General features: G+C 46.5%; 1 long non-coding RNA gene across 2 annotated transcripts in view; it reads left to right on the top strand.

Annotated features, from left to right (window-relative positions):
* LOC109285181 (uncharacterized) overlaps nucleotides 1-24225 on the top strand; it is a 187289-nt gene that overhangs the window by 158893 nt on the left and 4171 nt on the right. Inside the window, exons 2-3 of one of the 2 annotated variants that reach the window (XR_009460634.1) lie at nucleotides 12506-13199; nucleotides 21008-21099. This is a non-coding gene — a long non-coding RNA (uncharacterized LOC109285181). Of the gene's footprint in view, nucleotides 1-7577; nucleotides 13200-21007; nucleotides 21100-24225 lie in introns of those variants that run through there. The other variant, XR_002092832.2, reaches the window with a different exon arrangement.

Here is a 24225-nt window from a genome sequence, read left to right on the forward strand (position 1 = left end):
AATGCCTTGTGTCTTCCCATAACATTGAATGTGTTCAAGGAGGACTGTCTCAGACGAGGGTTTGATTTTTTCCTGGTGTGGTTTGGAAATGTTCCAAGAAGTTTAAACCAGTCTAAAGTGGCACATATGTCTAGATTCTTGGGGTTTAAAGTGTATTTAGATCATTCTAAGCATTACATCTGTCCACACCCTTACCAGTGTATGTGTGGATGCTTCTGTCCAGGGACAATTGTGAGCCAGTTTCCAATCAGTGACATTCCTGGAACACTTCAACTGTTGTGCACCCTTGGCAAACTCTTTAGAACAGGGGTGGGCAATTATTTTGGCTGATCAGCAGATGCATGCATTGCATGTCCCGCCCTGCCTCAGAGTGCTAGTGGGGGCAGGGGTCTGGCAACACTCCTGCCCCTTGAGCAGCCAGAGGGGAAAAGCCTGGGATGGTGCAGGCAGACATCCCTAATCAGAGTGTTCTGCTGGGCCCTGGCCACAACCCTGCTCAATTCAGCTCTATGGAAGGGAAGGGAGGTCTGCAGTAGCACCCCCTGGCTTCTAGCCCGAGCCACTGTAGGCATGTGCCTGCATTTCCTCAGTCCAGAGAGAATGGCTGTTCTGTTACAAACCAGTTTAGCCTAGCCAGGTTAGACTAACCTGGAAAGGGTGAATCAATTCAGTCTCGGGCTTTTTGAATGTCTGTCCCTAGCCCAGAGGTTCATAGCACTGATCATTCATGACTACATAGTATGGCTACCCTCCAAACAGAAAATAAGTTGAGCCTAATTTTAACTCTTTTTTCAGTTATCCAATCCTATTTCCGGATCTTACTTTCTTATGCATTCTAGGCTGCCTTGGTTTTCTGTTCCATGAATTTCTTCCAACCTGAAATATGCTTAGGAATTAATCAATCTTTATTTCCTCTTTCTCCATTCACTTTGGTAAAATTTGCTCTAAAGCGATTCCTTTTTCATTTTATTACTACACATTCTTGGTAAAAGATAAACTGATATTTCACCAGTGCTTCAGACATACGGATCTATGATCCAATCCTGCATATGCCCTTCTAAGAAAGTTAATGGAAATTATGTCAACAGGATCAGGGCCCACAAAGAGATGATCAAATAAAATTAATAAGTGGCAGAGAAGCAGAAACTCCCTATGCCTGAAGAAGGGTGTCTGCACCCGAAAGCTTGCTAAGTACTTTTTTCCTAATACTCAGTTGGTCTAATAAAAGATATCACGTTTGCTAAAAGAACCTGGCCTGCCAGAGAAGCATAAACACACACACACACACACACACACACAGAGGAAGTAACATACGCAAAGTAGAGCTGTACCATTTGTGAAATCCAAGGGACAGAGGCATGTTCAGACAGCACTTCTGCAAGTGCTGAAATGCTTGATTGTATCAGGATCCTAAAAGTAAGAGTTCTTCTTTGGGAAAGTGCTCTGATGTCAAAATAAGTTGCTTTCATAATTGGTTCCTGCCTCAGTACATCTCCTACCTTCACATGGTCATGGTGACCTGGATGTGAGTCCTTCAGGGAGATAAATAATTCCCAGATAAGGTTGACACACCAGTGTTAACTTACACTTAAGACCCTTCTTCCTGTACAAAGTTAAGGATGCAACATTATCTTGGGAATCCCTGACTCCTGTCAGTTTGTGTCACAAGCTGAATGCTGTTTAAACTTAATTTCTTTTATCAGCAAGTGTTTTTAGGAGTCGATAAAGCCTTCAGGGTTTAGCCTAAAATGTCTGTCTCCACTTTAGTGCTTCAGATAACAGCTGAGCTATGCTCAAACAGCCCCTCCAGGGACAGGAAACAGTCTACTCTTCCTTCCCTTTTTCTTGATCTCTCACTGTGGATAATGGGCATGTGTCTGTGATGCTACTGACAGACAGTTACAGCGAATATTCCCATCGCACCATAGAAATTTGCTTTTTCTGTGGAATTTATTGATTGAAGGAAGGGTGGGAGGAAACAAGGGACAGTTCAAATCCTCCTCTGTTTATATATTTATGTAACAACAATCCTATGTGAGCACCAGATTTTACTACCTTTACTCATATTGGCTAATGCCATGAGCAATAGCGTAACATTTAGAGGCGTAAGGTACTCTGCACATGAGTAAAAGTGGCAAAACATGCTCTTAACTTCATAGAAAGCTGGAGACAAACTGCGAATGCTCATGGAGGGTTAGAGTTTGTGAGATCTGTGAACCTGAAGTGTAAAGACACATTTACTAAAACGTATAAAACCGACAGCATCCATCCATCATCCATTGACCTCACTATACATTCTTTGAGGATAGAATTAGCTGTGTACACAAGAAGATACACTGGAAAGTAATAGTAGACTTGTGGACAGGGAGATGGAATGATTTGACACGTGCAAAATCTTGGATGCAGAAGGTCTCATGGTTGGGCATGCCTCTTGGTGACATAATTGATGATGCATGATGAAAGGAATACAATTTGTCAAACTCTGCTATAAGTACGTGGAGGACAAAGAAAAATCAATGTCTTATTCTGAGTCATATGTATGAATAAAAGAACAAATTAATAAGTGGCTGAGAAGCATAAACCCACACACAGGAAGTAACGTACACAAAGTAAAGCTGTACCATTTGTGAAATCCAAGGGACAGGAGCATGTTCAGAAAAAGCACTTCTGCAAGTGCTGAAAGGCTTTATTGAATTGATCTTTGTATCAGGATCCTAAAAGTAAAAGTTCTTCTCTGGGAAGATGATTTGGTGGGCATCAGGTTAGTCAGCTAGTAAAATGAAAAGTGAGAGGAGCAAAAGGGATTGAGCCTGATGTCTTATTCTGTCATATGTATTAATAAAAGAACAAAAAATTGGTAAGAAGAAGCTGAAATTAGCAGAGAAAGTAAATCACGGGGGAAAAAAAATCAGTGAGCCACTGAGCTTCCACATGAGAAATATCTGATTGAACTTCATAGGAAAATGGGCTTGGAAGGTGTGGTAGACTAGAAGCATAGTGGAGCTGAGGAGCCAATACAATGCAATGTAGAAAAGTCCCTGGAGCTGAAATTAATGGAGAGAGAAAATTCATGGATGTTCCTACTGTTTCCATGTAAGAAATATCTAATTGTGCTTCCTAGGAAAATAGAGAGGGAAGGTCTCTACAGAAGGGTTGTAGGGCTGGGAATTGGCTGCTGTATATAGTATGTTCCCTGAGGAAACATACTGTAATGCTGAAAAGTCTGTGGATGCTTATGATGTTTTCAATTCTCTAAGGCCCTCAACCCCAGCTATCCTTGATCCTTATTTAGCAATGTGCTCAAGCTTCATGGATGTTGCCAGTCTGCAGTGTTGTTTCTTCTCTTGTGCATCCATCTTTTCAAGGGAGAGAGGCACTTGGAAAGTGAGGAGGATCCTTGAAGGCATCCTAGATACTAGTGCAACACACCTCTGCATAGTACAGTGAAAAGAGACCCTTTGCTTCATATGTGCTGAGGCAATGGGCATGTAGGATGCAAAAGACCTCTGGCTACCACAAAGGCCAGCTTCTGTAACTCACTGGGGAGCAGGGGCCAGCTGCAGCTTAGAAGCAGCCACTTTGGGCACCAGGTTCGTCAGCTACTAGAGTGAAAAGTGAGGGGAGCAAAAGGGATTGCTTTGGAGAGTGGAAATGCTTAGGGCTTAGTCCAGCAAAGACCAGAGCTCTCTTCCTCCCTGATGATGATGAGTTGGAGGGAGTTTGACTCCTTCTTCACTATCGCAGATGATGTGGGATTTTCTTTTTCTTTCTATCTTTCCTTTCTTTTCTTTCTTTCTTTCTTTCAAGATGGTGGTGGCCAGGTGAAGCTCTTCTGAGCTCCTTCAGCTCAGGTCCCTTCTGCATGCTCCTCCCCACTCCCTTTCCCCCCCAAACCTTGCCTCTCCCAGCCTGTGCTTGGGGACCCCCCTCTCTGCCCCTTTTCCCCGCTTTCTGAGCTTTTCCTGGGCTCTGGCGTTCTCGCTTGCCTAGGCCCCTCCACCACTCCCACCTGTGCTCTCTCCGATTCCTGCTGCCTCCCTCCTCCAGAGCCCCTTACCCTGGTCTCTGCCACCTCCTCCTGCCTCAGGGCTTGCCTTCAGCCCCTGCAGGGCTGTTTTGTCCCCCTTGGGGCTGATATTGGGGCTGTTTTAACCCTCTCCCAGTCCCCAGCTTCAGTCCAAGGCTTTTTTTCCATCCCCGACAGCAGCCCCTGTGGGAGATTTAACCCTCTCCTGCCCAGAATGGCTGCCAGCAGCCAGGGCACATGGCATGGGGATGTCTCTGTGGCCATGGCCTGTGGGTGCATGCCCCTCTCCACGTCGGGGTGGAGGCCTGTGCTAGCACTCTGGTGGACCTGGTAGAACACCAGAATGTCTGATACGCCGCCTGGGTGAACTCAGCGCCCGTCATCTACCTGAGCTTCCCCGGCCTGGTGAGGGAGGTGTGTGTGGCGGGGCTGGCGGCCGAGGGCATCCACTACTCGGCCATGCCCCTGGAGACCCTGGCAATGTGGGTGGTGGCCTCCAGTGTCCCCCCACACCTGCCAGATTGGGACCTCACCAAACTTGTGTACCACTGTAACTATATCAGTTTCTCTTATGCTTCCTCTTGCATGGAAATGAAAACATTAACAATCCTTTTGCAGATATTAGACTTGTCACTGACTTTAGAAGTGAGAGCCAATCTTTTGATATAAAACCCCACTTAACATAAAGCAGGAAAAATGAAAACAGAGTCATTTGCCAAAAACTGTTTTGCTGGTCTGCCTTGAGAAATTATGCAGAAGAACACTTTATTTAGACTTTTTGTTGTAAACATATTATATCCTGAAGAGGAGGTACAAATTATATTTAATCTTTGGCAGGCTAGACATTTTTCAGTACAGCTGGATGAAAATTTTCCCTAAAAAATGCTTTGATAGAAAATAGGGATTTTGATTAAACCGAGATTTTTTTTTTTTACAAAAAGTGGCTGCAACCTGAGGGAAATGTTGTTTTTATTATTTTGTTATTGTTGTTGTTGCTTTGGTTTTGGTCATGAAAACAATTGCCAGAAAGCCAAAAGGATTTGGATTTTAATTAAAGCTAAAGTATTGCTAAAATAGTGCCTTCTAGGAGTTATAATTTGATCTTCATATTCCTACTCTCACCATATGCTTGGCTTCTCATTGAGGTTTCTTTTGGGATGAATTACAGTTGTTTGAGTCCCATGATGCACTGCCTTTCCTTGTCATGAGGAGGAAACAAGATGCATCATGAGATGTAGTCCAACCAGGAAACCCAGAGAAAAATGGATGCATGAGATACTAGGACTCTGGCTTCCCTGACACACCATGGCAGCATTTCAAGAATGAAATATTTCAATTTTCAGCCCAAATATTTCAGATTTTGATTTTTAACTGAGAAGCTGAAATTTTCCCTAGTGGAAAAACATTTACTAACTCCATTTTTAAGAGGTTCTGTGTACCACCTCAAAGTACTGTGCTTGTGTTGGTAATAATATGGTCAATTTTTAACACTTTTTAATAATGTAACCAGAGCAAGGGACTGGAAACCATTATTTCCCCAGTTATGCTTCCAGATTTGACAACAACTTCTTCAGTGGCTATAAACTACTGAACTCCTCTGCACTGTCATTTCTTTCGCTTGTAAGGTAGGATCATACCATATTTCCTTGTATATAACACACACCTTTCCCCCCAAACCTGCTGCTAGAAATGGGGCCTGGAGCAAAGCTGGAGCTGAACCGCCATCTGCCTCACGTTGGGGTGGCTTGTACTACAGCGGAGAGGAGAAGTGGTGGCATGAGCAGAGGGGAGGCTGAATGGTGGAGTGGGGTATGCGCGAGAAACCTGCTTGGGGGGAGTGCAGGGGAGACTGCACAGCCTACCCCCTGCTGCCAGCCCCCCCCGTTGGTTAGACCTGTCTCCAGTTGTGGCCCCAACCTGGGCTTGGTTTGGCTCAAAGCTGCTGCCACTGCTTCTGTGTGGCTAGGCCAGGCTGGGGCTGGGCCCTGGGCTGCTGCTGCCATCACAGGAGGCAAGCTGTGTGGCCTGTGGTTGAAATAAGAAAAAGCTAAACTTTGGAACCTGGAATGTGAGAATGCTCATCGACAACCCAAAGAGAGATCACCCGGAAAGACGAACTGCCACTGTGGCTCGGGAGTTAGTGAAGCATAACATTGACATTGCTGCTCTCAGCAAAACCCAGCTTGCCGGGGAGGGACAGCTGAGGGAGGTCAACAGAGGGTACACCTTCTTCTGGAAAGGGAAACCAGACCACAACCCCCGTATCCACAGAGTCAGTTTCACCATCAGGAACAAGATCACTGATGTGCTCCTTGAACTCCCTTCAGGTGTCAATGAAAGGCTGATGACCCTTCGCCTGCACCTCAGCAGAAATCAATACGCCACTGTCATCAGTACATATGCTCCGACTCTGGATTCTGATGAGGAAGTGAAGCAAAGGTTCTATTCTGGTCTCAACAATACCCTTGCCTCCATCCCCAGGGATGACAAAGGTCATTCTCCTGGGCAACTTCAATGCCCAGGTTGGACATGACCATGAAATCTGGAGCAGAACTATCAGCAAAAATGACATGGGGAAGGCCAATGCCAATGGTATCCTGCTCGTGACCAAATGCACCCAACACGGTGTGATTGTGACAAACAGCGTCTTTTGCCAGAAAGCCCAACTTAAGACCTCATGGAGGCGTCCAAGGTCAGAACACTAGCACCTCTTGGACTACATCATCATCCAAGGTAGAAACCTGACGGATGTGCTCATCATGAGGGCCATGAAGGGATCTGAAAACTTCTGGACAGACCACCAACTTGTGCACTCAGTGATAAACATCTGCTTGGCACCAAGACACCGGAAGACCCAGAAGGCTACCCGGAGAGGGCTGAACATCGCAGCTTTGAAGGACCCTGGTATGATAGCCAGAACCAGAGGGGTTACTATCATGAGCAATAAATATATGCTCTTGGAGGAATTCGGCAATTGTATAAGCAGTTAAGATTAGCTAATGCAAAGTTTGCAACTTGCAAGCGGAATTTGTCTGTCACAATTTAACCAAAGTGTTGAATCTAACCGTTTGCACTGATCATGGGACCACTGAGCCTCAAAAATAAGCAGAGCTACAAGATTAGCTGATCTAACAGGTTTTTTAAAGGTCAAGCCATAACAAGATCTGACCACCTAATATAATCAGCACATTCCAAGGAATCCAGGAATAAAAAACTAAGGAGTTGAGCTTAGGCAGGTAATGCTAATTTCAAACCTCAAAGTAATGTGTTGTAATTTGCTTATTGGATGAACCCGAGTTTGGGTGGTAACCTTTCATTATAATTTCTAACACCTTTTGATCCTATAGGGTAACAGCTATAGGGCAAGATTGTGAGTGGCTCTAAAACCAACAGATTAGCATAAAATAAGGTATAAAGAATCACGTATGTCAGGTGACCAGCATGAAGGACGGGACAGAAGGACCATCGCTGTACCAAGCCTGGACCCCAGACTCCCAGTGTGAGTAAGGACTGGATCATGACCAAGGGATCATGACCAAGGGATCTTCCCGGTGAACCCTCAGACAGAGTTGATTGGGAATGCCTGACTTCACTGGAACAACTTGGCGCGCACCTGGTATAGAGGGACTGCCGATAAGTTGCCAACCCCACGTGGGAACTCTTTGTCATTCTGTCTATCTGTTGTTATCATTCACTATTAGCTCTTTATTACTGTACCATCTGTTTGTTGCATTAACCTTTCTATTAACTGTTGTACACTAAGCTATAAGTAAATTTGCCTTTACTTCACTCCCGTCTCGCCTCTTCGATTCTGAACCCAGCAGCCTCATGGCTGATGCACTTACAGTGCCTAGCCAGCCTGTGACACCCTGGACAGTGGGAGGAGTTCATAGATGGGGAGGCTCAAGTGGAGCACTTTCCATATCTCAGCATCCACCTCTGTCAACAGGCTACCATTGATGAAGGAGTCCAGCACTGGGTCAACTGTGCCAGTGCTGCCTTCTTCAAGCTGTGACAAGTGTCTTTGAAAATAGAGAACATTGGAAGTCAACAAAGGTCCTGGTTTATAAGGCTGTCATGCTGACTACCCTCCTTTACTGCTGTGAAGCCTGGACTGCCTACCAACGCCACATTAAGACCCTTGAGAGCTTTCACCAGCAGAGCTTGCATTGAATCCTGGGGATCAAATAGGAAGACCACCAGACCAGCGGAGCATCCTCCATGAAGCTGTGTCTACCAGCATTGAAGTCTTGCTCTTGAGAAATTAACTCCAATGGACAGGCCCCTGCATCTGGATGTCCAAGAACTTCCTCCATTGCCAGATTTTCTTCTCCCAGCTCTCTGTTGGCCACTGCTCAAAGGGTGGCCAAAGGAAATGGTACAAAGACATGCTCAAGGTTGCCCTCAAGCATAGAGGCATTGGCACAAACGGTTGGGAGGAGCAAGCTGCTGGCCATTCAGTGTGGCACCACCTGGTCCATCAAGGCACGTGCCACTTCAAGGCCCAACAACTCGATACTGAGACAGAACAACAGCGGTGGAGGAAGGAGAAGGAGACCAACCCGGGGCTGTGAATCCCACTCCCCTGTGCACCAACATGCCCCCATTGCCAAAGAACACGTGCATGCAGAATCAGGCTCCTCAGTCACCTGAGGACTCATCAAGCCTGACAGACATCATCCTTGACTTTAAGGGACTGCTGATGAGATGATGACAAGACTGGATGGAAGAAAATAACAGCAATAATAATTCTTATTTACCTTATGGATATTGTGAGGATCAATGAATAGGACTAGATTTTTGCTCAAGATATGTCTTTACTTATTTCAATCATTGATATCACTTTCTGAAGAACTTGAATATTCCTGGTAAGATTCCCCTGAATCCCATATTTCTGTGCATACAACCCACCTCCAAATCAAAAACACAGTTTGTTTTTGGAAGACAGAATGTAGAAAAAAATATTTTTTCCAGAGTCATGGCCAACTGTGGGACATAGTGTAAGTCCTTCTGAAAACAGAGTATCCAGAAAGTGTAACATCAGGGACTTTCTGGTATGGCAGACTGTCTCTTTCAATGCCATATATCCTGGACACACTATTTTCTAGGAGGACTTACTCTATGTCACACAAGGTTAGGCCCTAGATCCTTGCAAAGGGCAGTAGCAAGGCTATTAGTTCTTCATTGTATGTAGCTCTTTATATAAGTTCCTGTAAATAAAGTGTTTCCATGTCACAAACCTCATCAAGATATTACCGGCAGATCACTTGCTGCTTTGGGCATAAGCTATACTTCTCAGTCAATAGCTATGGCTGTGGAAGGGGTAACACAAGGCTCCAACTTCAGGCTGCTGAGAAGATACAAGTGACAGCCATCTTGGTACCCACATGGCATGTACAGTGTCTCCAAGAGTGCTCCTTTTTTAGTGAAGAAGAGCTTACAGGTTCACACAAACAAGGTGATTTGGGGGAAAGATGCATGTTGTATGTGAGAAAATATGGTATATGGACCAGTGCCAAGCAACTTCTGTTTGACATCTAAAAGGGCTCTAACAAGGTTGAGCCAATATGGGCCAAATGAACTATGTTCCTGTAACATGCCATCTTATTTCATTGATCTTAATGTCAGTACTCAGTCTATTCAGAAACTACAGGTTTTACACTGTAGATGTTATAGGCTAATGTAGTCAATGCAGTTCAGATGGGTTGCTTGCTGAATCTTGACTCCTTCAGGGGTTCATTAAAATATGTTATATAACATTGCTATAGTGGATATATCATTATATTATATCATATTATGTGATCATTAGAATAGTGTAGAAACTTTATATGCTTATTGTAATATCAGTTTTCACTGCTGGCCTAAAATTGTAAGTCATCACTCATATAACAAGCCCTCACTTAACTAAGTGGTCCTGGGTATGACCCTCCAACTGGAAGGCCTGGTGGCAAGGTGGTGGAATTACTTGTGGCGGGGTAGCTCCTATAAAATACCACAATGTTTTAAGCTCCAGAGTAAGGTGAGTATAGGGCACCTCAAAACACTAGTCCCCACTGCCTTGTGGGTACTGCTTGGTTGGAGAAAGGCTAAGGGACATCACCCTGACAAAAATCACCCTCACTCAGGTGTTAGGCAGTCAGCAGCGGTCCTTACCTGTAGCTTTCTGGCAGAAACTATAACCATTGAGGCACTGAACATCTGGACCTGGTCTGGCCTTTGGATTCTGGTTCAATGGTCTAAAGAGGGGTATGGTAAGTCTTGGGCAGCCTCCACTCCTCCATATTCTTGCCTAGGTGTACATGTTGAAGGTCTTGGTATGATGATCACAGAATTCCTTACAAGCAGATTAATCAGGTACCTGACTAGACCTTTTACATGTATACTATGAATCAAAGGATCGACAGTTGCTTACTGCTCAAGGAAATTACTCCATTAAAATGAATTTGACTACTTGCTCTCAATAAAGACTTCTCATAGAGGTGAATATTTGTAGTATTGGATTGCACATCCTGTCTGAGAACTAGTAGGATTTGCACATTGCTCAAGCAGATGTGCTCACTGCTTTTAGCTGCTGTACATTTTTAATTAAGGGAATTAAAGTGATTGTCTCATAGGACTGAGATCAGGAAAGAGTTCACTAAATATACTATGCAGTCACATCTCCCTTGAAATTGCTTGATGGTACTTATTGATGCTCTTGGCTGTATTGTTCCTTATCCACTAATTGTCTTTTCATCACAGCATTATAGGTTAATGGATTTAGCAGCTGGTTAAGTACAGTATATATGTTTCTTGGCCTTTGTTCAGAGTTGCTTTAGCTCTTTTGAAACCCTGATTTCCAGCTGGGAACAAAAGCAATGTTGAATGTCCTCAGCAGACAGCTAAGGATACAGTTTAATTAGCGTACTTTGATCTTCTGTGTGGTGGCTGATGATTTACTACAGCTTGCAGCACAGTGAGACAATAATATTTCATGGTCATTATGACAGTATCCTTTGAGCTTGAGCTATCATTAAAAGTAGATTGATTATAATGGGATTTTGTGAAGCTAAGCAAACAAGATAAAATTAATGTTTTATCCAAAAGAGTGTAAGAAGGGAGAAATTCGTAATAAAAAATATTGGATCAAATTCTGGCTACATTGAAATCAACAGCCAAATTCCCATTGACTGTGTTAGGTGTAGGGTTTCATTTATAGAGTATTCCAGACTCTGAGTAACCTGGCAGATTTTTGGATGGATGCAAGATGCTTAGGGAAAATCCTCATGTTTATCTTGTGGTAGCATCACCACTACAACATGTATGATTAAAGAAACACTAATTACAATGCAGAAAGCAAATCTTCACTTGCGTTGGCTCCACTGTCTATAAGCAGGAGTCCAAGACAGTCAGCTGGTTGTACTTGAGTATAAAAACTGAGACACTCACAATCCCTTTGGTCCTGTTTGCTGTCCATTCCTCTAGGACAGTGGTGCTCAACCTATGGCCCATGGGCTGGATCTTCCCTATGGAACTGTCATCCAGCCCTCCAGAGCCATGGCAATAAATGCTGCCATCACTTCCCTGCTGCCAAATTTCCACACCTGTGGGGAGCCCCATGGGCTGGATGGCATGGCCCTGCACACCAGATTGTGTGGGCGCATGGTTGAGCTGTGGCTGGACCTGGCATGCAGGGTTGTGCTGGCATGTGTGGTCACATTGCAGTCGGATCTAGTGTGCGGGGGTGTGCCAGATCACCTCCTCAGACAGGCCCCATGCTGGTTCAGGCCCATGAGTGGATTTAGCCTGCACAGTGGCCTCACACCTCTCATCCAGTTGGGTGCAGTAGGAGGGAGAGGAGGCTGACTGGGCACATGTGCAGGCTCTCAGCACACGTGTGCCCCCCGCAACGTACCTGAGGCAATAGAGGCTGAGAAGCAACAGCAGGGGCAGCAGCAGCTGACCCCCCAAAGGTAAGTGGGGCAGGAGCTGATGCAGTTGCAGAGGATCCAGAGGGGAAGCCCCTGGATCCCTCTTTGCTAAGCCGGGCAGGGAGCCACACTCCTGAGCCACACACAAACAGAGCACGCAAACACGTGCGCTCTGTAAGGGTGTGCTTGCATTTGCACGAGGTGGGCGCACAAAGAGTAAGTAACAAGAAGTAGCACCTAGCAAGAGCAATGATGACTCGAAGCTCAGCAGCTAAGGTAAGAGCAGCTAAGGTAAGAGCACGGGATGCAGCTGCAGCTCAGATGGCAGTGCCCACCCGTGGTTCCTCTGAGGTGTCCACTCAGACAGAGCTCTGCGCCCCCTGTCTGCAGGGGTGGCCTGGCAGTGACCTTGCCATCAGGGGAGGGAGGGAGCCCCCTCGCCTGTCCCTCATGTGCCCATCTTTGGGCCTTGGAGGAGCAGGTGAGGGAACTCCAGGAGGCAGTGGGCAGGCTAAGGGGGATCAGGGATGATGAGGCTGTGATTGATGGGTATTTCCATTCCTTACAGCTCCAGATGCCCACAGGTGAAACTCAACGTGAGGAGTCTACAGCAGGGGAGTGGAGGACAGTCACCTCTGGATCCAGGCGGCGGGGCCTGGTGTCTGCTTCCCCATTGCATGTGGGGAACGGATACGGGGCCCTGACAACAGTGGAAGAGACAGAGGAGGAGCATTTTCCTGCAGAGGAGGTGATCCTTGTAGCCCCTACTGGGCAGGCTGGGGGATCACTGCCCAGGCAGAAGAAGAAACGCCGTGTGATTGTGGTGGGTGACTCGATCCTGAGAGGCACGGAGAGGCCGATCTGTCGACTGGATCCTGTGGTGAGAGAAGTCTCCTGCATGCCTGGAGCTAAGATCAGGGACATCACTGAGGTGATTCCTGCTCTCATTAAGCCCTCTGACTACTACCCCGTGGTCCTTGTCCATGTGGGAACCAATGATGCAGCTAGGACCAGCCCTGACCGCATCATGAAGGACTTCCATGAACTGGGAGACAAACTCAAGAAGACTGGAGCATAGGTTGTATTTTCTTCCATCCTTCCGGTTGGCAGCAGCTGGAGATGCCAGGGTGCCTGCATCAAGGAAGTCAACCGGCAGCTCCAGAGTTGGTGTCTTCAGGAGAGCTTCAGATTCTACAGCCATGACCAGCACTTCCAGGGAGGAGGCTTCCTGGGAGCTGATGATCTTCATCTCTCTCTGAGAGGTAAGTATCTGTTCGCCCGCAGGTTAGCTGATCTCCTCCAAAGAGCTTTAAACTAGGCTCGATGGGGGTCGGGGAACTGGTGGTTAAGAGAGCCAGGGTTTGTAAACCACAAACAAGATGCCAGATCGCACCAGGTAAGTATTAAGGGGTCGATAAGCCATAAACAAGACACCAGACCACACCAGGTAAGTAATAAAGGGAACACATGCCATCAAGGCACAGGGGCACCAAGAGCCCCCTTTGGGAGACTAAAATGTCTTTATACAAATGCCAGGAGTATGGGGAACAAGCAAGAGGAGCTCACACTCTTGCTTGCTAGCACCCAGTATGACCTAGTCAGATTAACCAAGACATGGTGGGATTCTACACTTGACTGGGCGGTAGGCATTGAGGGGTATAGGTTGTACAGGCGCAACAGAGTGGGGAAAAAGGTGGGGGGGTAGCACTCTATGTTAAGGAGCAGTATACGTCTTCCACCACTAAGGCGGGGGTGGAGGAGGGGAACACCGAGGCATTGTGGGTCAGGATCTAGGGGGGGCCAAGGGAAAAGGACTTGGTTGTGGGGGTCTACTACAGACCTCCTCATCAGGATCAAGAGCTAGACGATGTATTCTCCAGGCAGCTAGCAGACGCCACACAGACGAGGGACGTGGTGGTCATGGGAGATGTAAACTACCCAGATATCTGCTGGGAGGCGCAGACAGCCAAAACAAGCTGCTCATGGAGGTTCTTACACTGTGTGCAGGATCTCCACCTAACCCAGCTGGTGTCTAGTCCCACCAGGGGTAGCGCCTTGCTTGACCTGGTCTTAGGAACAGGGGATGATCTCGTGGGGAACATGCGAGTTCATGGTAGCCTGGGAGATAGTGACCATCACTTGGTCGAGTTCACTATCCAGCGAAGGGTGGGTAAAGTAACTAGTGGGGCTAAGGTGTTGGACTTCAGAAGGGTCAACTTTAGCAAGCTTAGAAGGCTAGTTAGTGAGGGGATGCAACTCAAGAACATAGAGCAAATGGGGGTCTAGGAGGGTTGGAGGTATCTCAAGGGAGTGATCCTTGGGGCTCAAAAGGAGTCTATCCCATTACGTAGGAAGGGAGGTAAGGGGGCAAAAAAGCCCCCTTGGCTGAACAGGGAACTCCAGGAGAGTCTGGGGGCAAAGAAGGAGATGTATAGGCAATGGAAGCAGGGAGCAGCCACCAAGGAGGAATATATCTCCCTGGTGCGCTATTGCAGGGAATCAGTTAGACAGGCCAAGGCGGGGCTTGAGCTCAGGCTGGCTTCAACAATCAAGGGCAATAAAAAGTCCTTCTTCAGGTATATAGTGGGCAAAAGGAAAGCTCAGAACAGCATAGGGCCCCTGCAGGACAAATCAGGACAGTTGGTGGTTGACGCGGGGAAAAAAGCAGAGCTCTTCAATGAGTTCTTCACTTCTATTTCTATGTACCGACCAAGCCAATTCTCCCACCTCGATCATTGATGGATGTCTACATGGCACCAGTCCACCTATGGTTAGTTCTGAAATAGTTAAGGAGCTCCTGGAGGAGCTGGATGGGTACAAGTCAGCAGGCCTAGACTATCTCTATCCATGGCTGCTGAAAGAATTGGCCAGTGTCATAGCTGAGCCGCTGGCACGGCTGTTCAAGCACTTGTGATGCTCCGGCCAGGTCCCTGAGGACTGGAGAAGGACCAATGTGGTGCCCATTTTCAAGAAAGGGAGAAGGGATGAGCCAGGTAACTTTAGACCAGTCAGTCTTACCTCTATTCCTGGGAAAATGCTAGAGAAAATAATCAAAGGACACATTTGTGCAGGCCCAGCAGGCGAAACAATGCTGAAGGGAAACCAGCACAGGTTTGTCACAGGTAGATCCTGCCTGACAAACCTTGTAGCTTTCTATGACCAGGTCACACACTGCCTGGATGCAGGAGCCAAGGCTGATGTCATCTTCCTGGACTTTAGGAAGGCCTTTGACACAGTTTGACACCCTATCCTCATTGGGAACTAGCAGACTGTGGAGTGGACGCCTACATGGTCAGGTGGGTGGCCAACTGGCTTAGGGACCGCACCCAGAGAGTGGTGATGGACGGTTCCTTCTTGGCCTGGATGGAGGTGGGCAGTGGGGTCCTGCAGGGTTTGGTCCTTGGACTGATATTATTCAATATCTTCATCAACGATTTGGATGAGGGCGTGGAGAGCACCCTCTCCAAGTTCGCTGATGATACCAAGTTATGGGGCAAAGTTAGTACACCGGAGGGCAGGGAGCAGATTCAGGCTGACCTGGACAGGTTGGATCAATGGGAAGAGAGAAATAGGATACAATTTAATAAAGATAAATGTAAGGTACTCGACCTATAGGTTGGGGAGTGTCCTTCTCAGCAGCTTGGAGGCAGAGAGGGATCTTGGAGTAACAATGGACTCCAAGATGAACATGAGCTGGCAGTGTAACGAGGCCATCAACAAGGCCAATTGCACCTTGTCATGCATTAGCAGGTGCATGACTAATAGATCAAAGGAGGTGATGCAGCACTGGAGAGGGTCCAGAGGAGGGCCACTCACATGATTAGTGGCCTTTGTGATAGACCCTACGGGGGGAGGTTGAGAGAGCTGAATCTCTTCAGCCTTCACAAGAGACGGCTGAGGGGAGATCTTGTGGCCACCTATACATTTATTAGGGGAGGTCAACGGAGAATAGGGGAAACACTGTTTACTAAGGCGCCCCAGGGAGTGACTAGGAATAATGGGTGTAAACTAGTTGAGAGTGGATTTAGGTTAGATATTAGGAAGAAATTTTTCACAGTAAGGGTGGCCAGGTTCTGGACTGGGCTTCCAAGAGAGGTGGTGCTATCACCTAGCTTGGAGGTCTTCAAGAGGAGGCTAGCTAGTCACCTGGCTGGGGTCATCTGACCTCGGTCCTCTTTCCTGCCAGGGGCAGGGGGTTGGACACGATGATCCATTGTGGTCCCTTCCGACTCTACAATCTATGAATCTATGAATCCAGCCCATGGAGTTGGAGAGGTTGAATACCATCATTCTAGAGGCACAGAAAACATCTTAGGCCTCTGGCACATGTTCATTTAATGGTATGATGGGATATGATCCCTAATCCAAACAGTCATGCCTCCTGCCATGGCACATGCGAATGGCAGGAGGTACAATTTTAGAATCAGGGACTAGATCCGAATTGCAACATTATTTGTCAATGCAAGGGGAGCCCAGGACCATAATCCCAGGCTCCCTGCTGCACTGGAAAATTGAAAGATGAGTGCCCACAAGTCTGGCCAGTGCTGACAATCAGCCGATTTTCAGCCTGTCTTGGCACCACAATGGGGATGCAAACTGGCTAGGGCTGACAATCAGCTGATTGTCAGTCTTGGCCCTGGCCCACATCAGGGCCACTTCAAGTCCCCAGTGTTGTCCCAGAGCTTACAGGCAGCTGGTAGTTGGCCCCAGACAGCCCCAATTCTGGTTTGAAACCCAAGGCTGTCCAGACTAGGACCAACAATCAGCTGATTGTCAGAACCTGGCTGGCCTGCTGAGTTTGGGGGATCAGAGACTCCCAGGGTTTAAAAAGTCCCCTGCCTGGGAACCTTTTAAACCCTGCTGGGAGCCTCTGATCCACTGAGCCAATTCATAGTTTCATAGTTGGTAGGGTCAGAAGGGACCTGAGGAGATCATCTAGTCTGATCCCCTGCCCTGGCAGGAAAGAGTACGGGAGTCAAATGACCCCGGCCAGATGTTTGTCCAGCCTTTTTTTAAAGATCCCCAGGGTAGGAGCCAGCACCACTTCTTTTGGAAGTTGGTTCCAAGTCCTAGCCGCCCTGATGGTGAAATAGCGCCTCCTAATATCTAGCCTGAAACTACCCTCCGCTGACTTGTGTCCGTTGTTTCTTGTAACTCCCGGGAGTGCTCGGGGGAACAGGGACTCTCCCAATACCTGCTGGTCCCTCTTGACTAGTTTGTAGACTGCTGCTAGATCCCCTCTCAGCCTTCTCTTTTGGATGCTGAACAGGTTCAGGTCCCTCAGCCTCTCCTCGTAGGCCTGCCCTGCCGACCCCTGATCATGTGGGTGGCCCTCCTTTGGACCCTTTCCATATTGTTCACATCCCCCCTGAAGTGCGGCACCCAGAACTGGACGCAGTACTCCAGCTGCGGCCTGACCAGTGTTGCATAGAGGGGGAGGATCACCTCCTTGGACCTGCTCAAGATGCATCTGTGGATGCACGACAAGGTATGGTTGGCCTTCCTGACCATGTGTCCCCACTTTGTCGGCCCATGTTCATTATGGCATCAATGATGACTCCAAGATCCTTTTCTGTCTCAAGACTGGCAAGAAGGGAGTTGCCCAGCCTGTAGGTGTGCTGCTGGTTCCTCCTCCCCAGGTGCATTACCCTGTACTTGTCAGTGTTGAACCCCATCCTGTTCTCATCGGCCCACCCCTGTAACCTGTCTAGATCCACTTGCAGCCTGTTCCTTCCTACTAGTGTACCTACTTCACCCCACATCTTGGTGTCATCTGCGAATTTGAACAGGGTGCTTTCTACCCCCTCGCCCAAGTCACTGATGAAGTTGCTGAACAGTGAGGGCCTGAGGACCGAGCCCTGGGGAACCCCACTGCCCACTTTCCTCCAGGTCGAATAAGACCTGTCCACCACCACCACCTGGGTGTGGCCCTCCAGCCAGTTAGTGACCCATCTGACCGTGTAGGCATCAACACCACTGTCTCCTAGTTTCTTACTGAGAATGGGGTGAGAGACCGTGTCGAAGGCCTTCCTGAAGTCCAGAAAGATTATATCCAAGTGAGAGCTGTCAGATGTGGGTTTTAAAGTCCCCAGCAGGAGAAGTGCCACACAAGTGCCACTAAAACTGCTGCTGGAAGAGTTGTCCCAGACTAGAATTACCCTGTGGCAGCCTGTGGCTTTTTCTCCTGTTCAGTGATTTCCTCGGCTTCAGTTCTGCTCTCCTACTATGACCTTTTCCTTACAGCCTCTGCAGCATGTTGACCCAGCTCTTTTGGATTTTGTTTTAATTTCCCTGAATTCTGGGAGCTGTTTTCATTTAAAATAATGGGAAGATGGGGATTGCTCTCTTTCTTTCTCATTTATTACTTATCAGGTCCCCAGGATGAACAATTACCTTGTGGACTTTGGAGGAACTATAGAAGCACAACTGTTCCATTACTCACTAGTAATGGTATGTTTTGCAGCCTCTTGTCATCAGTCCCCTCTTTCCTCTCCTAGCTCAGTAATTAATGGCTTTGGGAGATTTAAGGCCAAAGATTAAATAGCCATGAAGAATGAACTGCTCAGTCACTCCAGAGGTTTCCCCTCCAAGTCAGAGGTCCCACTGACCTAATGGTCAAAGGGTGATATGGGCAAGTTTTGCCCTGTGGCTGCCAATGCTGTAGACATAGGTCTGCAATTTTAATTTGCATTGCATTAATATTTACATGTGATTTCATTTTTAAGAGCTGAGTGCCTGCCTTCATTCACTGCTTTTGATTAAACATCGGAGAAGAATTGTGAGTGCACAGCATAGCATGTGTGTAGTCAGGGGTTAAAACTTCCTTAGGTAGACAGAAGCTGTTAGAGACTCCTGTGCCAATGACCCTTGGATAATGAGGTCACAGGGAGATTTTGGAACCATATGTTTGTTTCTGCCCAGGTGCTTTGAGGATGTGTGGACATGTTTCAAGTATATGTCAAAGCTCACTGGCACTTCCACAAATCTATAGGCTTCCTCAAAGCAATTCTTCCAAATTTCTGAATGGTGCTCAGAGGGTCAGTCTGAACTCAGAATATTCCTGTTGAAGAGGTTTTAGGTACAATGGTAATTTCAGGTGCTTATTTTTATATTAACTGCAATTATTATGTTTCTGTCCCTTTACAGAGACATGATTATTATTAATAGTAGTAGTGGTAATATTCAGATATTTAATAATAATATTAATGATGATGATAAGAATGAGATAAATTGAATGACTTTAGGGCGCATTATCTTGCATTTGAAAATGTGGAGAAGTAAGGATGGGGGACTGTCAGGGTAGGAAGATTGCTTAGTTTCTTGATAGTACTAATATTACATATATGACTTCATATTAGTTATGCTTGGGTAGTTTCCAGAGGACCTTGTGTTTTGCAAATGTTGAATCTTATCAGGCACAGCTTTCAACAGGTAAAGTTGTCAACAGCACCTAAATTGCATAGTAGTTTAGGGCCAATTTTTAAGACGTCATTAAAGGCTTAAACACTGAGTTAGTGCTTAAATACCTTTGGCAATTAGGCCCTAATCCATTAAATCCCTTTTGTCAATGGGCCATAGTTATTTTTGGAAACTCTATCCATTGGCTACAATTTAGGAATGGGGTCCTTACACATTATAGAGTGTATACAGTATCTGATAAAGTAGATTTTTGCCTATGAAAGCTCATGGCTTTCCGAACCAGTTAATCTCTAAGGTGCCACCATGTCCTATCCGCTGCTACTATGCAGAGTAAGGATCTTGATCCTTCTCCAATTAAATTGAAGTTTGCCTTTGATTTGACCAGAAGCAGAATTTGGATTGTAATAGCTTATCCATGTTTACTGTGCAGTATTAGACCCCACTACCCCAACATGTGCTCTAATTCTTTAGTCCAAGTACTTTTTATAGAAGGAGAGTTTTTAGAGATGTATTTAGCACAACATTTCAATCTGGAAATCCTTGTTCTTGTCCCTCTAGCCCAATAATTTTCAAGCAGGATGCCATGGTACCTTGGGGTGAGTTGAGATACTTTTGCGGGTGGTGTTGTGTGTCACTGAATGTTGGCACTGTTAGGTGTGCAAACATGATTCATAAAATAAACCCAGTGGTGTGTCCACACAACCATGCATGTGTGTTTTAACTGGTTTGTGGCGCCATAGATCCATCTGCAGCACCACAAACTATATGCACTGCACTTACAGGAATTTGTAATGCTGCTAATTTAGAGCCAGGTAGGTTTTTCGATACCAGGAGATCCTGGTGACAAAAAACCTACACCTGATAAAAGCAGGGTGGCACATGTGGTGGCAGCATGTGCTGCCTGAAACTAGAGCCTGGCTGACCAGAGCCATGCTCCGGCTATCGGCCCAGCTCCGCATGCCCAGATCACCACCGCTGGAGGGCAGGAGGTTCCCAGAACCCCAGGTAGGCTGCTGGGGCCAGCGCAGGTACTGGCCCGAGCCTCCCTTATCCCACCCGGGACATTTTTCTCCTCGCTAACCTAACATGCAGGGGCATGTGATGGGGCAAAAAGCAGCACAAATTTGTACCGCTGCTTTTTTTCCCTGTGGCAGCTGCACACCCCTGCTCATGGGGATGTGGCCAGTGATTTCAAATAAGAATCCATCGTATTAAAAAAATTCTGTTGTGGCTGAGTTCTTTGCAACAGAAAAATCACTGTATTATTTTTCCATGTCACGAGTAAAAATTAAGAGCTGGCATTTTCTGAGGGGCCTCAAGCCTCATAATACTTTGAGCCTAAAAAGGTTGAAAACCACTATGCTAGCCCTTCACTACTGCTGGAGTGCTGCTGGTTCCTTCTTTTCCAAGGGATATCACTAACTGCGGAACAGAGGGTAAAGCTTTTTGGGGCACAGCTCATGTTGAGTTAAAGTGCTCTTGAAGCATAAAGACACTGATTATCCTTTTTAGCAGACCTTATGCTCTGTAGTTTCACTCACTGACTTGCCTCTGGCTGAGTGCCTGAAATAACCAAGTTTGCACTCTTCTTTAAGGCAGCACTACATCTTATTTTAATAACCATAACTCATCACTTTTTTTTTTTTTGCAGAAACCTCCTGAAGAACCCATGGCACTGAGCATGGCTATATTTTATCTATCTGCTAGATTGCAGATGGACAGATAAAAAACATTTGCTGGAAGGTACGGTGAGAATAGGAACTTATTACATATGTGCTAGGTGATAAATTCTTGCTACCGGCATGCATGGGTGGGGCAGAAAAGAGCAGTCTGAGGACTGGCAAAAGATATTAGCTGGAGAGGTGCCAAGTGGTTTTGCTGACAGTCTGGGGAGTTCTATGTAGGAAGAAGAGCAGGCTGTTCACAGGGAAGGAAATGTTTCCTTATATTTAGGGACCTACCAAATTTGCGATTCCATGATTTTTGCAGAAACCACAAATTCGTGTGGGCTGTGCAAGAAACAGTGGGCTTGCTGCAAAAACAAAAAAAAACTTACCTGCAAACAGAGAAGAGCAGGAACCCCTCCAGTCTTGAAGCAGTTGGGAGGGGGGAGGCGGAGGCGGGAGGGAGGGAGGAGAGTGTGGGGTGGAGGATGAGGGGGTGGAGAGCAGAGGACAGGGGCCAGGGAGGCAACACAAGCAGCCGGATGGTGGTCATGGTCCAGAAGGCTGCAAGCTGCTGCACTGGGGTCTGTGGAGCCCTGGTATGGCTTGTTGCGTGCATGCACCCACGACAGCAATGAGCTATGCCAGGGCTTTGCAGACCCTGATGCAGCGGCTTGCAGCATCCCAGTTGTCTGACACAGCCGACCTGTGACCACAGTCCATCTTGGAGATGGCCCTAAACCTGGACTTAATTACCCTGATTAAGGCTGGGAAGTCATTAATCCATGCTTAACAACGTGGATTAATGGCTTCCCCAGGCTTAATCAAGGTAATTAGACTGTGGTTTGGGGGCCTATGGCAATCTGTGAAGAGGGACAGGACTGCCAGGGGCCCTTGGCTAATCAGAGGCATGGGGGGAGCACCATGCTCAGCCTATGAAAATGGTGGCCGGCTCCAGGATCTGCCCATGAAATCATCTGGTTGTCTCTTTAAGTTCAGCCTATCCCTACTTATGGAACCTGCTCTCCTTTTTCAAGACCTTAAGGGCATCTATACACATGCTCCAGGGTGGAAGGGGGGCACTTTAATTAGAGCAGCTTTGAGAGCCGCTCTAATTAAAGTGCCTGCAGCATCATGTGTATTTAGTGTCCTGCACTTCACAATGGCAGTGGGGGTGCTTTAACTAAAGCTTGTTCCACAGTTAAAGTGCTCCTGTTGCCATTTTACAGCCTGGGGACACTGAATAGATGTGACACGGAGGCTGCTGGAGCATGCTAATTAGCTTAATTGAGCCTTCTCCAACATGTGCACCTAATTATAGGTGCCCTGACTTATTTTCAGCAAGATCATGTCTTTATTGTGCCAGCCTGGGCTGGAGGCCACACTGCCTAGGGGGAGTACAGGAAGGGGCTTTGCCCCACGATGTTCCCAAACTCCCTGATGTACCAAGCGGATAAGGGATTTGGGGCAGTTTGTGTTGCCTACAAGGACAATGAGGCTGTCTCTTCCATTTTTTAGCAGGCTCTTTTGAAGGTTAGTGTAGAGGCAGAGATGGGGCCATACTTTGTCCTCTTCCTAATCCTTTTCAGGCACATAGAAGGAGTGGTCCCATAGCACAATTCTGAGAGCCTGGCTGGGGTGGATGCAGTCTGCACTGTCCTTTATAATGTATCCTTAACCCCCTTTTCAGACTAGGCCCACTCTAAGTTGGTGCCATAGCTCCACCATGTCCCTGCCCCTATATGTCATCCCCGTTCTGTGTCTGCAATTGTGCAGAGGAAGGTAATCTTCCTCTACTGTGTCCACCCTTCTGCAGGCTAGTTATGGTGCAGGTGAAAATCCCAGCTGATTTTTTTAAGGCATGGATCTTTTAAAAAGTCTTTATTTTTTTTCTCTTACACTACTGTATTCTGAGATGATTCTTGTAAATCAGGTATCTTCTAGCCTAATATTCCAGTCAACAGAACATTTGTCATCTAAATCTTTGATCAGAAAAATCAGGACCTTCCAGGACTACACGGAAACTCATCTCTGCAACCTCCAGATTTAAGGTCTGCCCACCTTACAGTTGCAACACATTCAAAGATCCCAGGGAGAATACAACTGTCTGCAGAGCTAGTTGGAAAACACTTCCAATCGTACTGTAGTCAGGTTGCCTGATTTGTCCTTGTGATAAAACCACAGAAAACATGTAGCATTTCGGTGTTATATAAAAAAGACAGGGGAACTTGAGGCCAGAGTTGTGGCTAGGGATCAGAAAATGAAGTGCTTCAATTGCAATTGGCTGATGACTCACTGTCATCTAACAATACATCCACCTATTACAGTATATAGCAGTCTACAGCAAATATTAAAAATATAGGAACCTACACAATATTTTTCCATCCCTGGCCATCTTAAATGATCTGCTTTACAAAGACACTGACTGAGCCCCCAGCAGAATCAATGCTAACAAAGACTTATAAGATACTCAGGGTTTAGAAAAACCTTATTTATTTTGGTATCAGCCTAAATAAAAGTGTCAGAACCTGATTTTTAAGCTCCCATTTTTTAAGATCTTGGCCTGGGTTTGGTTCTTCTAATTTCTTTCCCAATCAGGACATAAATTACTCTTAGAAGCCAGACTTTCCTGACCGCTCAGAAGCTGGGACAGAATCCAGTTATTGAAGAAAACCTTGGAAGACAATCCACCCACAGGGTCACATGTGGGGAGCCCTGTTAGAGATCAAGGACAATGAAGTCTGTGCACGTGGGGTAGGAAAAAAAAAAAAAAGGGTTCAAAGTTTAGACTCTGATGGGTCTGAGACTAATTTCAATCTTATGAAAACTTTCAGAAAGCTTGAAAAAGGTTCTGTTTGTTTGTTTGTGGGAGTTGTCTGAAGAGCAGTCAGTGCCAAAGGGAACTAGCTCTTAAAATGATTAATGGCTTGATGCTCCGCCCTTGTGCCTTGGAGATCATAGGGGGAATCAAAAAGCCAACTTGAAAAGGGAATTCATCCAAAACATTGCTGGAATTCATTTGTTGATCATTAAAGGTCCTACATCTTCACTGAGAATGAATAGAACTGCCATGTGTTTATGGTCTGCAAAGGCCTGGCCTGTATAAGTCATTAGATTATGCTACTTTTGTAATTTCTTCTTGGAAAATCAGTAGTTATTTTGCCAGACACAGGAGGATCTTTATCCTGTTACAGAGTGAAACAGA

Source organism: Alligator mississippiensis, chromosome 3 (assembly GCF_030867095.1).
Source record: "Alligator mississippiensis isolate rAllMis1 chromosome 3, rAllMis1, whole genome shotgun sequence".
Classification (NCBI taxonomy): Eukaryota; Metazoa; Chordata; order Crocodylia; family Alligatoridae; genus Alligator; species Alligator mississippiensis.